General features: G+C 37.5%; 2 pseudogenes; one reads left to right on the top strand and one right to left on the bottom strand.

Moving 5' to 3' along the window:
- The window catches only part of LOC141512064 (pinin-like), a 30,142-nt pseudogene extending 10,530 nt beyond the window's left edge, over positions 1 to 19,612 (bottom strand).
- Positions 19,570 to 20,429, top strand: LOC141511385 (ubiquitin-conjugating enzyme E2 D3 pseudogene; annotated as a pseudogene).
- Positions 20,430 to 22,055: the final 1,626 nt, after the last annotated feature.

Raw genomic sequence — 22,055 nt, 5'->3', positions numbered from 1 at the left:
TCCTGGTACTATGCAAAAACAAGTTTCAACATTCACTTTTAAAATCTTGAATTCTGAATTCTCTCCCTTTCTCCTACTTTAATTCCCACTCATTGAGAAAGCAAGTTATTTGATATAGGTTAGAAATGTGCGGTCATGAAAAATAAAACCACAATAATCATATTGTAAGAGTAAACATAACCCCCCCCCCCAAAAAAAGAGAAACCTCAAGAAAAATACAATTAAAAAAAAGTATGAAAGTATGTATCTGAGTGGAAAATTCCCTCTTAAGAGTTAATATTCTGGGGCAGCTAGGTGGCACAGTGGGTATAGCACCGGCCCTGGAGTCAGGAGTACCTGAGTTCAAATCCGATCTCAGACACTTAATAATCACCTAGCTGTGTGGCCTTGGGCAAGTCACTTAACCCCATTTACCTTGCAAAAACCTTAAAAAGAAGAGTTCATATTCCTAGTGAAGTCCTCTCAGGGTTAAAAATCATTAAAACAAAGACAACTATTTCTCTTAGACTATTCTTAGAAGAAAGAGGGAAAGAGACCTTACATTCTAAGTCAGACACCCTCCTGATTCTGTTAGGTTGGAAGAGAGAGGGCTGGGGGGGGGGGGGGGATTGGGTTAGGCCATATAATCTTTTTTTTTTTTTTTTTTGCAAGGCAAATGGGGTTAAGTGGCTTGCCCAAGGCCACACAGCTAGATGATTATTAAGTGTCTGAGACCGGATTTGAACCCAGGTACTCCTGGACTCCAGGGCCGGTGCTCTATCCACTATGCCACCTAGCTGCCCCCAGGCCATATAATCTTGCTTGAATGTCAGTTCGGGGCAGCCCTTTGATCTTCACTACCTTTGTGAGACTTGGAGTGTGCCCTTTTCTTGAGAAAGGCCAAAATAAACTTTCTTTTTTGTTCAGAGGAATCTCTATAATTTTTTAAGTGAATTTTTTTTAGGTTTTTTTTGCAAGGCAAATGGGGTTAAGTGGCTTGCCCAAGGCCACACAGCTAGGTAATTATTAAGTGTCTGAGACCAGATTTGAACCCAGGTACTCCTGACTCCAAGGCTGGTGCTCTATCCACTATGCCACCTAGCTGCCCCCTTTTAAATGGATTTTTACCCCACACACATCCATTTGTTTCAGACACCATCAGCTCTGTCTTTGGGATAGTAAAATGCAGAGTTGTTTTTGTGTGTGATAAAAATACACTGAACAAAATCTTCAGGGACTACTCTGAGCAAAAGAAAGTTTTAAATTTACTTTTCTCAAGAGAAGGGTACACTTCAAGTCTCACAAAGGTAGTGAAGATCAAGGAACTGCCCCGAATTGACAGTCAAGTAAGATTATATTGCCTAAGGTGATCCCCTCCTCCTCCCTATCCTCTCTCTGTCGACCCATTGGTTAGTCTTCAGTTACATTCTACTCATGAAAATCTACCCCAGCCAGGAAGAAAAGAATGAAAAGTTTTCATAAAATATTACCTCACTATCCAGATGGTGAGAATAACCTTGTAACTTGTCTTGGAATGCAAGGTCTAGGGACAGTCTACTATCCTCCCAGGTCCTTATCGAGAAAACAGGTGACATTACTAGTCTCATTTGGAATGCAAGATCTTTCTTCTAAGAATAATCTTAAGAATAATGGTTTGGGGGCGGCTAGGTGGCATAGTCGATAGAGCACCGGCCCTGGAGTCAGGAGTACCTGAATTCAAATTTGGCCTCAGACACTTAATAATTACCTAGCTGTGTGGCCCTGGGCAAGCCACTTAATGCCATTGCCTTGCAAAAAAAAAGAATAATGTTTTTTGTTTTCTTAATATTTCTTATCCCTGAGAGGACTTCACTAGGAATATTAACCCTAAGAAGGTTTTATTGGGGAATATTCCATTCATTTTGTATCACAGCATTACTAAGGTAAGTCATTCACAGCTGCTCATGCTACAACATTGCTGTTACTTTGTATATAATACATTTCCCATTGCATCTGTTCATATAAGATTTTTACTGAAAGTATCCTGTTTACCACTTATTATTACAGAATAGCAAGCAATGATATTTATTAATGATCACTGGGCTAGACTCCTTCCATGAAAAGTTAGCAATTCAGTAAAGCAAGGGTTTTTAACTGGTCATCAGGTATTGTTTTCAACATGTAGCACAGAAGAGGTTTGTTTTTATGAGGGGACCTCATAGCCTTGGTGGAACTACCCCTGATTTTACCCATAATATGTGTAGGAAAGTCCACATACTGGATATTAATGTATGAAAATTATATTATATTTGGTTTGACTTTGTCATATTTTTACCAAAGGAGAGCAAAGAAGGTTAGAGCTGTTCTAGAGAAAGTCCTTTCTTTGATTTATGGTCCAAGGTTCTTGTGGTACTGATTTTATTATTGACTGGCCTAAATAGGAGTGAGGTAATGTTGTGCTTGCTGTTCTATTCTAATGGGTACTATTGAGGGGGTAGGGTATATATTCTTATAGATTGGTCTAAGCAGGAGTTAGGTCTTCTGTTCTAACGGAGTCCTGTGGGAGAGTAAGGGAATTGAGGGTACATCCCATCAAAATGGTTGGCCAGGCAAGATTCCAATCATTGATAGACCCTTTGGTCTCCTTTGCCTGGTTTGTACTTAGTTGGCACCAGGTCAGTTGAGATGCAGCTACTTCTGGAACTGGAAACTTATAAAGTTGATTACTACCCACCACATATATACTAAGATGTAGAAGGAGAGGTAAAGGTGTCTAGGTGGTAAAGTAGATAGAACACTGCACCTTGACTTAGGGAGACCTGAGTTCAAATCTAACCTCAGACTTTTACTAACTGTGTGATCCTAGACAAGTCATTCAAACTCTTTCTGTAAAGTGGGGATAATAACAGCACTTATTTTCCTCATGAGGATTAAATGAATAGCATTTGTGACACTCTTAGCACAGTGCCTGATCAGGGTTTAATAAATACTTATTTCCTTGTGGAGAGAAGACACCTATAAAGGACCTCCTTTAGACACTTCCTTTCCACATGAAGACATGGGGTCAAATCCTACCTTCGGTATAAACAAGACCCCCTTTGTCCAACCTTCAGTGATTTCCTCCCCCCGCCCCCAGCTCCAACAGTTCTCTCTTCTTGTCCTAGACCCAAGTGTGCTGAATAAATGGTGGAATGAGACCAGAGAAGCCTCCTAGACTGGGCCCTTTTCCTCCTCTAATGGGGTGAGATCTTTTTGGGAAGGGAATTGCTGCTGATCAGAAAAAAAAAAGTTTAGATGGACACCTTTGGTGGGGGAGGCAGGTTTGGTAGAGAGGCAAAGCAAGATCCCCACCCTTTAGATCATAAAACCTAATCACATCTGGGCCTTTCTTTGTTTAGCTGAGTAAAACAGATAGCATGACAATGGGAGCTCCTTTCCAGCGGGACCCTTGTTCTTTTCTCTTTCAGTCTACAACACTCCAGTTCCAAAAGAGGTTGCAGCAACACCTTTTTCAATGAAGAAGCTAGGTGATCAATCTTGTTAGATGGGGAGGGAGGGGCCTTCTCCTCCTCTCTCTATTACTCCCTCTTGTCACCTCCCCCCTTTTAATCTTCCTCCTCTTCTCCCTTCCTTTCCTTCTTCTCAGGCAGTAATATAAGACCCAGGAGAAAAGAACATAGGAGAGAGGCAGCTGAACCCAGCAAAGAGCTAACCCCCTACACTAATTCCATTTTTACTTTATCTCCTTCTTGCTCCCAACTTCCCATTTTAATAAAGTGAATACTTAAAGAAAATACAAGTAGGGGAGGGGTTGGGGGCAGGGGTGACAGAAGGAGATCACAATCTCCAAGGGAAAATGGCATGGCAGGGTACACTTAGCTCTGAGGATTAGGAAATCAGTAGAATTTTGAGAGGAACTGGGATTGAGAAGGGAACCCAGGTCTGAAACTCAACCAATAATCAGAGGTTGAGGTCGGGGGTCATTAATAGAGGACAGGGTGTTCTGGGTATAGAGGATCTTTATGATCCTATTGGAGGCCATGAGTCTGAGGGTCTTGCCATCTGTGGTCTGAGGAGGGAATAAGGAAGATGATATCAGGGGCTGAGGAAATGAGTAAAGAGAAAAAAAGGAACCTGATCATAGAAAATTACTTTGGTCCCATGGAGGATCAAAACACACACTCAGAAGATGACAAAGTCCAAGTTTCTGTGTCTAAAGCCTCCAAGAAAAATAGGAGTTGGACTCAGGCTATGGAAGAGCTCAAAAAAGATTTTGAAAATCAAGTAAGGGAGGTAGAGGAAAAATTGGGAAGAGAAATGAGAGAGATACAGGAAAAAAACATGAAAACCAGGTCAGCAGCTTAGTCAAAGAGATCCAAAAAATGCTGAAGAAAACAACATGTTAAAAACCAATTTAGGTCAAATGAAAAAAAAGCAGTCCAAAAAGTTAATGAGGAGAATGCCTTAAAAAGCAGAATTCACCAGATGGAAAAGGAGATGAGAAAGCTCTCTGAAGAAAACAACTCCTTCAAATGCAGAATGGAGCTAAAGGAAGCTTATGACTTTTAGAGGAATCAAGAAACAATAATACAATACCAAAAGAATGAAAAACTAGAAAAAAACGTGAAATATCTGATTGAAAAAACAACTGATCTGAAAAACAAATCCAGAAGAGAAAATTTAAAAATTATTGGGCCACCTGAAAATCAAGATCAGGAAAAGAGCCTTGACTTCATTTTTAAAGAATTTCTACAGGAAAATTGCCCTGATATTATAGAAGCAGAGGGCAAAATAGAAATTGAGAGAATGAAAGACAAACATTTATTCTGGTTAATTATCTCTGCATGTGGGGTAGCACCTTCCTTCCATTCTAAGATAGACAACAAAGTACAGATATTGTCTTTCCTCATCCCTACCCCTCAATCTCCCCCTCCTTCACTCAAGAAAAAGACCTTCTGACCATTTGACTCAGGTCCACTGTTTAACCTTTCTCTACTTTCCCTTAGACAATTAACTTGATCTGGCTAAATTGTCTCTGGCTTCATCTTTGTCAATAAAGAAGTTTGGCTGCAACAGAATCCTTTGGTTCTGTGTGTGCTCTCTTATGAGACCAACACTGGACCAAGGTAACCACAGACTTTCTGGGGAGACTGCCCAGAACCCCTGTGGGTCCTTCTTAAATATCTCTCTAGAAATTCTGCATCATTTGGTGACAAAACCTAGCTGACACTGGGGAACTGGAATTCCTTTTGTGTATCTGGGGATCTTCTAGTCAAAGGAAGTATATGCTTTCCCATGACTTTCCTCTCTTCCCTTCTTTGTCTCCTCTACCCATACAACTGGGGTCACTTGTAGACCCCAGGATTCTGTATTTCTGTTGTACTGGCTTCTTCCCCTTCCCATTCCCCAGTCTCTTCCTTTGACCAGTCTCACTCAGATATTAATCAAAATTATTTTTCTCTCACAGGTAATTACTCTGGAGGAGGAAAGACTTCACCTCATCCCTAGATCAATCATCCAACCTTTAATTCTGGCTTGGAAGCATCCTCCCTTTCCTTTCTCCTCCTCCTCCAGGGCAGAAGTGCTTCATGCCTGGTGAGAGTTTCCCCTCCAGGATGACTTGGTCCCCTGGACATACAATCTTTTATTCTCCAATGGCGAAGCATCTTTTGGGGAACTGATTGCTGTGGGGATCTTTTGCCACAATATCCTCTGTATAAAGGGGAACAATCCTTTCTGGGGTTCATGAGTTTTTTCCCACTTTCATCTGTTAACCATAATTTTCTGACAATAACCATAATTTTCATCTGTTAACCATAATTTTCTTAGGCTGAAAATGAAATAACAAAGTTAGTTTTATAAATGAAGTTTTATTCTTTAGGATCTTACCAAAACCCATGGGTAGATGGTATCCTTATGAATGTTAATACTGATACAAAATTCTGGGGGCATTTTATATAAAAAGGATAAAATAATGAAAATTGAGTTAAGTAACTAATGTGATTTCTTTTTTTTGCAAGACAATGGGATTCAGCGACTTGCCCAAGGTCACACATTTAATTATTAAGTCTCTGAGTCCAAAAGAAAGAAAGATGACCTTTTAACTTTACATTTCTTCAGAGGATATGAGGTGTAGTTCATTTAAATATTCCTCATTTGATCATGGAACTTACACATTTTCTATCCTATGCAATATGATTATAGATGTCATTATCTTATTTTCCACATTAGTACAATATTTAGGAATTTCATAAGTTTATTCTCTTTTATCCAATATACTTATATCAATTTTTTTTAATGGTTTTTTTGTAAGGCAAATGGGGTTAAGTGGCTTGCCCAAGGCCACACAGCTAGGTAATTATTAAGTGTCTGAGACCGGATTTGAACCCAGGTACTCCTGACTCCAGGGCTGGTGCTCTATCTACTCCACCACCTAGGTGCCCTTGATGTTAACATTCTTGATGTTAAAAAGGACAATACATTAATTATGAACTCATAAAATGATGGACAGCTCTTTTATTCAGTCTTAAATAAAAAAATTTGAAATTGAAATTTATCAAACCTAATTTGGTATAAAATTTATTTTTAGGTATTAAAAATTAATCCCACAAAGTTCTTTACAGGCAATAAATCCTAATTACCACAGAACTTCTAAGTACCACCTTCCTTGAACTCAAGGGTATGTACAAAAGGAAGGGTCTATTGGTTTAAGACATGGGGAAATATATCTAACTAAATTACTCTTACAAACAACCTTAAATCAAATTCCTTTCAAATATTGACTTTATGTGGTTTGTCAAATATTGACAAATATGTGACATCACATAGTTAACTCATTCATTGACTATTAATTTAATTAAAATTACTAAAATCAGGTGACTAAAATTGTTAAATGCTCATCAGACATCCTTACAGAAAATTTTTGATAAAGATTTATAACTTTATGGTTCTAAATATTCTTCTTCTTTACGATTACAAGATTTTCTTTGTATTAACAATCTTATGAAATTCATGAGTCAAATGTCAAAAATTGGTTATAATAAGCAACAATAATACATAAGAGATTTAGTTTTTCTTAATTCATTATTATGTTTGTTAATAGCAAATTTTAAACTCCCAATTATTGAGCAATATTTCTTAATATTAGAATATTCAGGAGCATCACAATATCATAAATCAAATTATGTATTTTTCAACTTAAAAAAACTTCTCAAGTTAAACAATGTATATACTTAGTAATGCACAGAAAATCAACCCATGAATGGTTAGCTCATTAAAAAGGTGATCAGATAGTTTTAAAACATTTCTTATTTTATACAGTTCTGTTCCCTTTCCCTTCAGAACTAAATTTTGGATTAAATCAAACCAAAATCTGGATTTATAAGTCCTTAATTTCTGCTACATACATTCTTCTTTTTTTAAAAAAAATTTGTTCATGTACACATACCAAGAAATATTAGAAACTATAGTCTTACTTGATTATAATAAGGAACTCTCCATATTGGTACTAATTGTTCTTCCTATTTTCATGGCATCTTTTCTCTATGACTTTTTCCTCTCTTTTCTTTTTTTTTATTGGAATCATTAAATAGTTATGGAAATTAGTAATAGGCAACTAGGTGGCATAGTAGATGAGCACTGGCCTTGAAATCAGGAAGACTCATCTTCTTGAGTTCAAATCTGGCCTCAGCTATTTAGTAGCTCTGTTTCCCTGGCTAAGTCAATTAATATAGTTTGCTCAGTTATCTGTAAAATGAACTGACAAAGGAAATGGCAAACTATTCCAGTGATGATTCAGTAACTCCCTTGGGAAGGAAGGACAGTCCAGGTGTATTGGCATCCTTCCCAAGTAAAAGCAAAAAAAAAAATGAGCTTTCAGTGATAACTCAGGATTGAAAAGAAAGTACTATAGTGATCAACCACCAGGAAATAAGTAGCCCAGGGTGGCTCAAGGTTAAACAGAGTGTAGAGATTTGGGAGTAGAGATGTTCAAGGCATTACAATAATATTATCTACTCTGAGTTCATGTACAAGGTTTATGGACTGGAAAAATGACCTTATTCACGGGGGAATTTCAGGGAATAATAATGCCCTTAGATAGACAGGCATTGATAAAGGGTTCAACTCCCTCAACAGCTTCAGAGTTGAGTGGGTTTTGAGATATAGATGGTGAGAGTAAGGCTGGATCCAGTTGCACAAGAAAAGATGAAGTGCTACTAAATGAACTGCTGTCAGTGGCATTTGAAGCCCATAAACTGGAGGGAATTTTCATGAGATATATATATTCAGAAAGGTCTAAGGAAAAGAATCTTTTTTTAAAATTTCAAAAATTTATTTATTTATTTACCTTTGGCAAGACAATGGGTTAAGTGACTTGCCTAAGAAAAAGAATCTTAAGAGAATTGGGGTACTTCCAAGGGTATCAAGGGCAAAAGACACAAGGAAGTTGTCTCCCAACCCAGGTCAAAAGAAATGGTGGGCTCTAATACATGAAGCAGGTTGCCTCCTAGTGAGTGTCTAGGGATCTCAGGAACCAGGACAAAATAATGAAAAACAGAGTGGTTCTGAGATATAGACCGACATAGTCTTTTTTAGCAATCCCACAACTGAGATTCTCTCTTGACTTCCAGGGTGGTGGTGGTGTTGGTGGTGGTGGGGTGGTGGAGTGGGAAAGGTAGACGTGTTTAAAACTGAGTGTGGCACCAGTGTCAACTAGAGCAGACACCTTTTGCCCCTGTATAAGCAGGGAACCATTTCCATTAGGAATCTTGGGGATATCAAGCAGTATATTCTCCTCTTTTTGCCATCCCTGAGGCCAGCTCTCCATTGAGCCTAATGATAAGTGATAGGGATTGCAGGGAGAGTCCTTCATTACCTCCTGGGGGGTGAGGGGGGGTTCTCTTTTTTTCTCTTACACTTCTACCATAGTTCCTTTTTTACAATCTTTCTTCCACTGGTCAGGTTTACTTCAAATAAAGCAAAATCTTGCCATGTTTGATTTTGGTGGTACAGGGGTAAGGGTTGCTTGGGTTGGTAAGGGATGGTTCTTTTAACTGCAGAAGGCTTGCAGGAAAAATTTCTTTTTTGCTTCTCTAAGTCCCCTTTAACTCATTCTCTGCAACTATGGCTGCTAGCCATGCTGCAATCTCAAGGAGGATCCCAATGTCTGAATGCTGCCAATCAGAAAAAGTTAACTAAATTTGTTTAGAGATTGGTGCTTGAAGATTATTATAAAATAGCAAATAAACTGGATTTACCCCTTACACTATCATACCAGAGGCCAGAATTGGCATCAGAAGCTTGGGCGTGTTAGTCATAAAACAGATTCCTCAGGTTTTGTTTAGTATAATGAACCTATGTTAAATCAATTGTTCTAGGGTACCCAAGGCATATGGGCTCAAGCGGCTTTCCATTCTTAGCTGGGGGGAGTTGATAATTCTCATTATTTCAGTTCTTCATGTCCCAATCAATCTTTAGGTGTTATTCTGGTTCTTCCCCACCAGCTCTCTGACACCAATTCTTAGACTCTCTCTTCCCTCCCAAGGCAACCGGGAATTGATATAGATCCAGTAACTTGGTCTGTATGAATATAGGGTGAGGTGAAACTGCTCAGCAAAGCCTATGGGATCCTCCCTGGGAAAGAGATACCTTTTGGTAATAGCTTCCAGTTTTTCACACTCCCAGGGCTTGAAATCATAAAGTGTGATTAAGTTGATATCCTCAGATTATTTTCTGGGAAACATTTGTCTTTTACTTTGAAAGGAAAAAGAAGCTGGGGAACTAATGATGTCTTTTAGTAAGGATTGGTATATTTTTAAATAGTTGGGGAGTTTGGGGCTTATTAAGAAGAAGGATTTCAAATGCTTTAAACTATTCCTTTACTGAATCTAATCCAGATCAACACTCTCTTTCCTTAGCCTCTAAGTACCATTTATTAAAACTGTTCCTTATCCATTAATTTCTACCTTAAATACTTTAACTTGGTCTGATCTAAACTAACCCAACAGGGCCAGCAAAGTTTAGAGTTACCATTAGTTAAACTAACTCAATTTGGCAGTATGAAGGATGCTCAGAACCAATTTCTCATACATTTGAAAGGTACATGTTCTTTCTGGGGACTTGCAAATAGAAACAAGTTGTATTTTCCCTTTCCCCTTTAAAATATCACTGTCCCATTTTGAAGGTGGACACTGAAAGATAATAAAACCACTAAACAATTACTCACAATAGAGGTCCACTATGAAGAATTATAATAATAAAACTGCACAAATATACAAATACACAATTACAATTAATCTAAGCATTGCTAACCATCCATATAAATGATGATTTAATATTCCACAATCCTAACCAAGCATGCAATTAAAGAATTAATTTGAACCTGTTCAAGCACATAAAAACCAACTGAGGAATGCCTTCAGCTTATAAAAAGAAAACAAACAAGAACAAGTCACTTAAAAAAACTTTCTCAATCCTTGTGCCAAATGCCAGAAGAAAGAAAAAGGCAGCCTTTACCCAGTGTGAAGCTGGTCAAGAACAGGAACCCTAGAATGGTCCTCACAGTGAAAGGGAGGTTTAATTAAAGATTGGGCCAGATAATCTAGCAGGAATCAGAAACATTGAACTTACTAGATAGGGGACTCTGGAATAAGTCTCAGTTGAGATATTGGACATGATGGATTTGACTGAAGTGCTTAAGTTGGACTCTGAAGTGAAAGGTTAACTGTGATATTATAACATTTATCTTTGTGTGGAAAGAGGCCCCAAATAGAGAATTAAAATTAGAAACCTGTTTTTGTAAACTGGTTCAAGCACAGGAAACACCAAGGACAGAACTCCTTATCTATAAAGCCCCTTATTCCCCCTTCCATTTCTGAGAAACTCCTGGCCTGAGGACCTTGCAAATAGAAAATTCCCTAGCCTATGGGTTCCTGGCTAAGGTAAAAAAATTTTCTTTTCCCCCCTAGTAAGTCAACTCTATCCTATCTTATTTGACTCTGCTTTGACTGTTTAGGTGATAATAAAAAGCTTTGGTTAAAACAGGTTTTTGTCTTTCTGAGTTTTTTCATAATTCTGTACAAATCAGGTAGAGGGTCCCTAGAATCTTTCTGGGTTCCTTTCCTCAATAGAAAGCTAAAGTTTCTCTTCCCAGCACCCACTCCCTTAGAGAACCCTGCTACCAATGAATGTTAACAAATTTTCATTGAGTCAATCTCTAACCTGGGCATAACAGAACAGACCAAAGACAGAATTCCAGTAAATAGGTAGAGATTTAATTATTTCCACTCATTGAAAGGTATCTATTTGCAAATGAAGATTACAAGGGAGAAGGGAGGGGGAAGGTGGATCATATAATAATCATTATGGAGGCCTGATCGATCTTCCCCGGACAGACCCAACACGCAGGACTATACAAGAATGACATCAGCCCTGTCCATCCAAGTGGGACAAGCACAGGTATTCTGAAGTACTTCAGGGGTGGCTAAGCTGATTGTAACATCTTGAGGGTATCCCATTATTCTGTTTGGGTATAGAATAGCTTATACTGATTCACTTCACTTAACACAGACAAGTATAGTTCAGGGAAAGAATGCAGGACTTATGACTGACAGATGACTTCTGGTGCTTTGTTTTCATTGTTTCCCAGGCCTAGAGTCTTCTTGTCAAATAGATCTCCAGAAAGTAAATGATTGTTATTAAATTCAGTGTATATATAACATAGTAATATAAAAATCATCATTCCCTTCACACTGTGATGCCATTGGTTTAAAGGAGACATGACTTTCTGAACATTCCAGGTGTAATTTCTGTTTTCAGACCCCAATATAAACTGGGATGGGTTGGGATATGAAGTAAGAGCCTTCTTATAAGAGACTAAGGGAATATCCCAAGTAACTGCATGCTTACCTCTCTCCACTCCTGCATTTGCATTTTAGGTAGCTAGCACTCTTCCCCTGAAAAGTCTGGTATTCTTGGCTGGCTTCACCATTCCTTAAGAAGATGGTGTTGAGGGGCAGCTAGGTAGCATAGTGGATAAAGCACTGGCCTTGGAGTCAGGAGTACCTGGGTTCAAATTCGGTCTCAGACACTTAATAATTACCTAGCTGTGTGGCCTTGGGCAAGCCACTTAACCCCATTTGCCTTGCAAAAAAAAACCACCCTAAAAAAAAAGAAGATGGTGTTGAATTACTGTCAGGCAGGATTCCAAAGATTCCAATCATTGACAGTCTCTTTGGGCCCCCTTTGCCTGATTTGTGCCTGGCTGGCACCAATGCCACCCAAGGTACTGCTATTTGTAGGAATGGAAACTTTTAGAGTTGATTACTGCCACCACATAAATCTTAGTACTTGTAGAGATAGAAGTAGAGGAGGCAAGGTGACACAACAGATAGTTTACTAAATCTATATCAGAGAGAGATCTAAGTTCAAATTTAGTCTCAAACTCTTACTAACTGACAAATTAACTAACTGACAAGTCATTCAACCCTGATTATTTCACATCCACTGCTAAGTGTGTATAGCATGGTACTATATATGGCAGGTATAGTTGGGGTGAAAGAAACAAATACCAGGCAGCGACAAAGGAAAACTTTGAAGGAAGCACAGAAAAGCAAGATAATTTTGTAAAATATATGTAGTATTTAGTACATAGTTTTCAAAAAATAATAAAAAAAGTGTGAAATGGAATTTCATGGTTTTATATTGAAGCTTCTTTTTATAGTGTACTATGTACAAGGAAATAATGTTCTATTTTTGTGTCTTTTTCAAATTAATTCAAAATGAATAAATATTTAAAAAACCCCACACATTCCATCTTCATTCCTAACCCAGGCTCTAGAATACTAGATTTGGAGGCAGGAAAATATGAGTTTCAAATTCTCAGACACTGACAAACTCTGTGACCCTAGTAAATCACTTAATGTTTCTCAACCTCAGGTTTCACTATCTCCCAGGTGAGGTTGTGAGGATGTGATGTAAGAATGAGAGATGGTACTTTGAAAGAAGTTTTCGAAATTTAAAGTGCTATTTAAATGCTAGCTAGTATTATTATTGTACTTTGGGAGAAACTGACTCTTATTTTTATAAATTTGACCCAGTTTTCTATGTGTGAGAAATCTTTAACAGAGAAACTGACTTCAAAATTTTTTTACCACATTTACAATTTCTAAGTATATTTCCCTCCATCCTGTTCACCCCATCCCAGTTTATTCTATTTTCTCTTTCTGTTTACCCTGTCTGTCGTCAAAAAATATTTTGTTTCTTTCTGGAGAACAATTTAGAACTATGCCCAAAGGGCAATAAAACTTTGCTTACCCTTTCTTTGATCCAGCAATACCAAAGAGATCATAAAAAAACCAGGAAGTTTCAGATGTTTGAAATATTTATAGCAGTTCTTTTGATAGTGACAAAGAATAGGAAATTGAGGAGTTGCCCATCAATTGGCTGAACAGGTAATGACATATGAATATTATGGAGTCCTGTTGTTCTGTAAGAAATCATGAACAACCATATTTTAGAGAAGCATGGAATGACTTGTATGGACTGATGCTGAGTGAAGTGAGCAGAAATAAGAGAAATTTGTTCACATTAATAACAACATTGTGAGATATTCAACAATGATTGATGAAACTCCTCTCAATAGTTCAGTGATCAAGGACAATCCTGAGAGATCTGTTATGGGACATGCCATCTATATCCAGAGAAAGAATTGTGGAATCTAAATTTAGAGCAAAGCATATTCTGTTCACTTTTTAAAACTCCTTTAGTGTTTTTTCTTTTTTACTTATGTTCCCCCCACTTAGTTTTAATTCATCTATTACAATAGGCCTAGTAAGGAACTATTTAAACATGATTGTACATGTACAACTTTTACTAGATTGCTTACTGATGTAGGGAGGGGGTAGAGAAGGGTGAATGGTAGAAAAATGTGGAACTCATAAACTAATGAATGAATGTTGAAAACTATCTTGACATGTAATTGGAAAAATTAAATATAATTCAAAAAAACATATTGTTTCTGATGAGCTCCTTCCTCAATTTGCCCTTTCTTCCATCACCCCCCTCCTTTTTTTTGTTCTCTTCCCCTTTCTACTTGTTGGAAGGATAAGATTTCTTTCTTTTTTTTTTTTTGCAAGGCATTGGGGTTAAGTGACTTGCCCAGGGTCACACAGCTAAGTAATTATTAAGTATCTAAGATCAAATTTGAACTCAGCTCCTACTGACTCCAGGGCTGGTGCTCTATTCACTGCACTACTTAGTTGTCCCAGATCTAAGCTCTTTTTTTTTTTTATAATCAATAAAGAAGCATTTGTTAAACACCTACTGATTTCCAGGTACTAGACTATGAAGTAGGGAACAAAGAAAAAAATGGAACTGTATTTCTCCACCATGAGTTCACATTATATTGGGGGGGATGTTGAGAAACAAGTATAACATTTACATATATATATATATATATACATGTATATATATATATATACATGTGTATATATATATATATATATATATATATATATATATATATATATATGTATTTTTAGTTTTTGCAAGGCAGTGGGGTTAAGTGGCTTGCCCAAGGCCATACAGCTAGGTAATTATTAAGTGTCTGAGGTCAAATTTGAACTCAGGTACTCCTGACTCCAAGGCCAGAGCTCTATCCACTGTACCACCTAGCTGCCCCACAACATTTTTTTTGTTGTTTCTGTTGTTATTGGCATTTTTAATTTAATTTTTCCAATTACATGCAAAAGTAGTTTTTAACACCCAATCATTTACAAGTTTATGAGTTTCATATTTTTCTACTACTCTCCCTCCCCTCCTCATTTCCCCATGGTGGCAAACAGTCTAGTAAAAGTTGTATACATATAATAGTGTGTAATATATTTCCCTATTAGTCATGTTGTGAAAGATGAATTAGAACAATGATAACTAAAGGAAATGCATAAAAGAAATTTTAAAAAATAAACAGAATGCATTGCTCTGCATTCAGAATCCATAGATTTTTTAAATTTTTTAAAGATTTTATTTATTTTGAGTTATACAATTTTTCCCCAATCTTACTTCCCTCCCTCTACCCCAACAGAAGGCAATTTGTCAGTCTTTACATTGTCTCTATGGTATACATTGATCTAAATTGAATGTGATGAGAGGGAAATCATATCCTTAGAGAAGAGACAAGAATTCTAAGAAGTAACAAGATCAGACAATAAGATATCTGTTTTTTTCTAAATTAAAGGGAATAGTCCTTGCACAGCTCCTTAACTGGATACAGATGGCACTCTCCTTTGCAGACAGCCCAAAATTGCCCCTGATTGTTGCACTGATGGAATGAGCAAGTCCTTCAAGGTTGATCATCACTCCCATGTTACTGTTAGGGTATACAGTGTTTTTCTGGTTCTGTTCATCTCACTCAGCATCAGTTCATGCAAATCTCTTCAGGCTTCCCTGAATTCCCATCCCTCCTGGTTTCTAATAGAACAATAGCGTTCTATGACATACATACCACAGTTTGCTAAGCTATTCCTCAATTGAAGGCCATTTACTTGATTTCCAATTCTTTGCCACCACAAACAGGGCTGCTATGAATATTTTTGTACAAGTGATGTTTTTACCCTTTTTCATCATCTCTTCAGGGTATAGACCCAGTAGTGGTATTGCTGGATCAAAGGGTATGTGCATTTTTGTTGCCCTTTGGGTGTAGTTCCAAATTGCTCTCTAGAAAGGTTGAATGAGTTCACAGCTCCACCAACAATGCCAGATTCCCCACAACCCTTCCAACAATGATCATTATCCTTTCTGGTCATATTGACCAGTCTGAGAGGGTGTGAGGTGGTACCTCAGAGAAACTTTAGTTTGCATTTCTCTAATAAGTAATGATTTAGAGCAATTTTTCATATGACTATGGATTGATTTGATCTCCTCATCTGTATCTACATATCCTTTGACCACTTGTCAATTGGGGATGGCTTTTTAAAGAAATTTGACTCAGTTCTCTGTATATCAGATCTAAACTCTTGAACTCAGGAAGTGACCACCAAGTATTGAAATTTTCATTTTGAGATTATCATTAGGTCATCTTTTGTTGAGGAAAGACCTTGGACACCTAACTGCCCCAAGACAGATTTCTATTGTCAATTGAGTATGCATGTCATCTATTTTTTGAGCTGATTCTGTTAACAGTAAGGTTCATTTAGTTGCCCTTAGTTCCCCCCGTCTTCTACTCCACCATAAAAGCTTTTTCTTGCCTCTTTTCCATGAGATAATACACCTTATTCTACTACATTCCTACTTCTACCTTTATTTTATTTTTTTGAATAACATCCCTTCATATTCAACTCACTCCTGTGCCCTCTGTCTATATATAATTCTTTTAACTGCCTTGATACTGAGATAGTTTGTATGTTATCAATATTGTCTTTGCATGTTGCAATATAATTTTTTTTTTTTTTTTTTTTAGGTTTTTGCAAGGCAAATGGGGTTAAGTGGCTTGCCCAAGGCCACACAGCTAGGTAATTATCAAGTGTCTGAGACTGGATTTGAACTCAGGTACTCCTGACTCCAGGGCCGGTGCTCTATCCACTGCGCCACCTAGCTGCCCCCTGTTTATTTTTTTTTATAATTCCCTTGTGACTCTTATTTGAAGGTCAAATTTTCTGTTCAATTATGGTTTTTTCATCAGGAAAGTTTGAAAGACCCCTATTTCATGAATGTCCATCTTTTCCCCTGAAGGAGTTGGCTCAATTTTGTAGGATAATAGATTCTTGTTTGTAATTCCAGACCATTACCTTCTGAAATATAATCTATTCAATTCAATTCTATTTTTTTAGTTTTTAAAATTAAATTTTGTATGTATTATTTTCAACAAAACTATCATTTCTTGGGTATTTTAACTCCTGGTGAGGAAATACTCTTTACCAATATAGACTAACAAATATATTATGACTTATCTTAGAAAGCTACTGGGGAAACTGATAGATTAAGTTTTGCCCTGGGTCACATAACTAGTGTGAGTCAGAGTCATTTCTTCCTGACTCCAAAGCAGGTATTCTATTATTAATACATACTGCTCCTCTAAAATTTCCATCAAAGATTAAAAATACAATCCTACAACAGGTTAACTAAGGTAAAATGATTAGTAACAAATATTCTGTGTACTACAATCACTTTCCAAGCTGAAAATGAAAATTGTTTATCCTTTTGTAAGCACACTGCCTTCTGTGAGAATAACATTAAATTTCTTACTCAGCTTCAGGAAGGTCAAAGAAAAGAGAATTTGCTTGATACAAATAAATAAACAAAACCTTTCTCTATCAATTGGATTCTGCTCCAAGTGAGATGAGTTTCATTAGAAAATGTTGAATTCCCTCACCTTTTTTTTTTTTTTTTTTTTTAGATTTTTGCAAGGAAATGGGGTTAAGTGGCTTGCCCAAGGCCACACAGCTAGCTAATTATTGTCTGAGGCAGGATTTGAACTCAGGTACTCCTGACTCCAAGGCCAGTGCTCTATCTACTGCGCCACCTAGCCACTCCCAAATTCCCTCACTTTCAAACAAAGGTTGGATGGTCATTTGTTGTTTCTGTTGTTCTCGACTGTGAGTGAGAGCCAGGAAAAGGGGGAAAGGTATGAATTGGATAGGCTGGTCATAAAGGTTCTTTATGATTTCTACTTTCATCAAAATCTCCCTTGAGAAGGTCACCAAACTGGTTCCTTATTCATAATGTGCTTCTAGCAATGTGTGAAACTGAACTTTTAGCAACTAGATCAAAACTAGAAATTTTAAAGTAAAGATATTTGCTTTCATGTGTACAACAGGAAGTATCTACTCCTCTAGTGAGAACATGCATCCGAGGTTGTTTAAGTACTTCTATATTTTTTTTGTACTATATTATAAAAACTGCAGTGTTTTATAAAATGTTCTTGATTTTGCAGTACTGATAAAAATGCTTTTTTCAAAAAACATCTTTCATAGCAGTTTCTTCTTTTCCTAGTTAAAATCAAAAAAATCATTCTGTTGCAACTATTATTTGGGAATGTTTTCATTATTGTCCTTAAGAAGTCAGACTTTTGTTAAATTACTTTTCTTTATAAACTCTTTGAAAGTTAATATCTGGGGTGGCTAGGTGGCACAGTGGATAAAGCACTGGCCCTGGAGTCAGGAGTACCTGGGTTCAAATCTGGTCTCAGACATTTAATAATTACCTAGCTGTGTGGCCTTGGGCAAGCCACTTAACCCCATTTGCCTTGCAAAAACCTAAAAAAAAAGTTAATATCTGTGTAAAATGGATTCTGAAAAAAAAAAGACCACAGACAGTTAAGAATGACAAATGACCTCTTCTGCCAACTAGAATGAGTAAATTTGACATGTTTGCTTCAAATACAAGCTGCAGGCACATACTTTCTTCTTGGAGAAGTCCTAGAATGCTGCTGAACCAAAAAAACTTTTACATAAGCATTAAACTCAAACAAAGTCTTTGAGACTTAAAATAACTACAACCTTCAAAATAGTCTTATTTTAATGAATGAAACAGTTTAAAAATATTTATCTCTGATTTGAATTTCAAGTTAATTTTATCATAAGCTTTTCCCTCTCATAAAGTTTCAGGAAACCATTTCAGATTTATGAGCAAACAGGGCTCCAAACCAGATATTGGCAGATTTTAGGAAACTTGCATACTTCCTTTCACATTTCTGACATCTGGCAAGATGCTTTTTTTTTTTACAAACTTCAATATATTGCTAGCTTTTAGAGAATGTCATAAAAAATAATCTACATTCTTGATACCATCAAGTGACAAGATACAATTTCATTTCCAAAAAGAAATGTCTTATAGCTTATAGTTTACAATAGTTGTTGAGAGTGGGGTTTGTTCCTTTATTTTGAATTTGTATCTCTAGCACACAGAAAGTGCTTGATATCTGTTGTCTGATTAATTGAACCCCTAACACTGGTAGTTGGATAATCATTTTATCACCTTTTTGAGCAATCAATGTCTTTTTTTTTTTTTTGTGAGGCAATGGGGTTTAGTGACTTGCTCAGGATCACACAGCTAGTAAGTACCAAGTTTAAAGCTGGATTTGAGCCCAGGTTCTCCTGGCTCCAGCATTAGTGCTATATCTACAGCACCACCTAGCTGTCCTCAATTGGGTTAAACAAGGGAGAAGCTGCTCATTTACAAATAGGAATTTTAGAATTAAATTACATAATAGGGATATGTCTTTTGATGCATAAACACATACTTGGGTGCATGTATGTGCTTGGATAGTTTTTAGATTACTGTTTAATCATGCAATGATAAATTAATAGTCTGTCCAATAACAGTGATTTTCAAATCCTCCTTTTTATCAACTGTCAGAAAAGCTAAATAAGACCTAATTGTCTGATTTCACTTAAAAAAAACCTTCAAGTATTTCCATTATAAATACATATTGAGTGTCGTGCGCGTGAGCCCCGTCGGGCCGGGGAGGCACCAGCTGCCACGCGGGGAGGAGGCCGAGGCCGCAGCTCGAGGGAGGCCCCGGCCCCTCTGTGCCTGTGTCGGGCAGAGCTGGCGAGAGAAGAGCGATGCCCTCCCCCCACCCCACCCCTGGGCAGGACCCGCTGCCCACCGCTGCCCACCGAGAGCTCCGCGTCGGGCGGGAAGAAGCACGCACCATGGCGCTGAAACGGATCAATAAGGAACTTAGCGATTTGGCCCGTGACCCTCCGGCACAGTGTTCTGCAGGTCCAGTTGGGGATGATATGTTTCACTGGCAAGCCACAATGATGGGACCTAATGACAGCCCATATCAAGGCGGTGTATTCTTTTTGACAATTCATTTCCCTACAGACTACCCCTTCAAACCACCTAAGGTTGCATTTACAGCAAGAATTTATCATCTAAACATTAACAGTAATGGCAGCATTTGTCTCGATATTCTAAGATCACAGTGGTTTCCTGCTTTAACCATTTCTAAAGTTCTTTTATCCATTTGTTCGCTGCTATGTGATCCAAACCCGGATGACCCCTTAGTGCCAGAGATTGCACGGATCTATAAAACAGACAGAGACAAGTACAAGAGAATATCTCGAGAATGGACTCAGAAGTATGCCATGTGATGCTACCTTAAAGTCAGAATAACCTGCATTACAGCTGGAATAAACTTTAAATGACTGTTCCTTTTTTGATTTTCTTATCCGACTGCTCCCCTATCAGACCTCATCTTTTTTAATTTTATTTTTTGTTTACCTCCCTCCATTCATGCACATGCTCGTCTGAGAAGACTTAAGTTCTTCCAGCTTTGGACAATAACTGCTTTTAGAAACTGTAAAGTAGTTACAAGAGAACAATTGCCCAAGATTCAGAATTTTTTTTTAAAAAAATGGAGCATGTGTATTATGTGGCCAATGTCTTCACTCTAACTTGGTTATGAGACTAAAATTATTCCTCACTGCTCTAACAGATGCTTGAAGATACCATCTGAGGGGGAGGGAGATGGATGCTTAATTGTCATATCAAAGGAAACAGCATTACTGTAGTAGCATCCATCTTGTTTAAGCCTTCCATTGTTAGAGATTTGAGGTGTCATGATATACTTTATGCTCATAACTGATATGGTTGGAGAATTGGTACTGAATTTATAGCATCAGCAGAACAGAAAACGTGATGTATTTTATGCATGTCAATAAAGGAATGACCTGTTCTTGTTCTACAGAGAATGGAAATTGGAAGTCAAACACCCCTTGTATTACAAAATAGGGTCTTGAACTCTTTTGTAATTTTCATTTAAATTTTGTTAGGAGGCTTGGAACTATTAGTTAATCTATCTTCCAATACACTGTTTAATATAGCACTGAATAAATGATGCAAGTTATCAATGGATGAGTGATCAACTAATAGCTCTGCTAGTAATTGATTTATTTTTCTTCAATAAAGTTGCATAAACCAATGAAAAAAATAAATAGATATTGAGTCAAATAAGATCTATGGTAGCCTAAAAATATGCCTGTTACAGAAAAGGGAAAGTATTCTAGTAAATATATTATTTACATGGTCAATACTGAAAATTTTTCCCATGTTCCACTGAAGCCTGAAAATATGGCCAAGTAATTACAAGGGTGGGTACTTGGTCTAGTTGGTTGATTTTTGTCCTTTTAGTGTTCTTTTTGTATAAATGCTGATATTTGCAAAGGAATGATGGAATTTGATGTCTAGTTCCCATGTTCCGCCTACATACTCCTTCCTTCCTTTCCCCCCCCTTTTCTTTCTCTTTCTTTCCTTGTGTTCCTTCCTTCCTTCCTTCCTTCCTTCCTTCCTTCCTTCCTTCCTTCCTTCCTTCCTTCCTTCCTTCCTTCCTATATTTTTCTTTCTCTTTTTCTTTCTTTCTTTCTCTTTCTTTTCTTCCTCCCTCCCTCCCTCTCCCTCTCTCCCTCCCTCCTTCCCTCCTTCCTTTCTTCTCTCTCTCTCTCTCCTTTCTTTTCTTTCTTCTTTCTTCTTTCCCTAAATTGTGATTTTCTTGGTACCAACAGTGTGGAGATTCCCTCCACAGATGCAGATGGATATTTCACCTGTAACTTAGAGTAAGTGCTGCCTTAGTTTCTGATAAAGAAAGCATTTGCCTGGTCTCTTGCCAAGACCAGGTTTCCACAACACTTCTGCAGTGTCTTCATAAAGACCCTACTTTCAGACTCTCTGCTCCACAGGAAACTTGGCCTCCACCCCAGGCATCTGATAGATGAGTCTTTTTGTCTTACAGGGAATTGGGCTTCTGGACTGCTTCTGCAGTCTCCTCACTATGTGGAGGTGCCCTTACTCTCTCACCTTTTTATTTATTTATTTATTGTCTTTTATTAGAATTGAAGTTTCCTGAAGGAAAGGATTATCTTAAATGCTTCTATTTGTATAGTAAATCTTAGTATAGCCCCTGGACTATACAGTTTAATGAAGGCTCTGTTTATGTGTCCTGACAAGACTGTTAAGTAATAATCCTAGTGAACACATATATGTCAAAAATGGGAGTGAGGTCTTCATGCTAAAAGGCCAACAACTTTCTTTAGAGGCAGTGAAGTGAGGAGTGGCTAGAGAGATGGACTTAGAGTAAGGAAGATCTGATTTTGAAT

This window comes from Macrotis lagotis, chromosome 2 (genome assembly GCF_037893015.1).
Source record: "Macrotis lagotis isolate mMagLag1 chromosome 2, bilby.v1.9.chrom.fasta, whole genome shotgun sequence".
NCBI classification, from domain to species: domain Eukaryota; kingdom Metazoa; phylum Chordata; class Mammalia; order Peramelemorphia; family Peramelidae; genus Macrotis; species Macrotis lagotis.
This window is presented reverse-complemented; position numbering and strand designations above follow the sequence as displayed.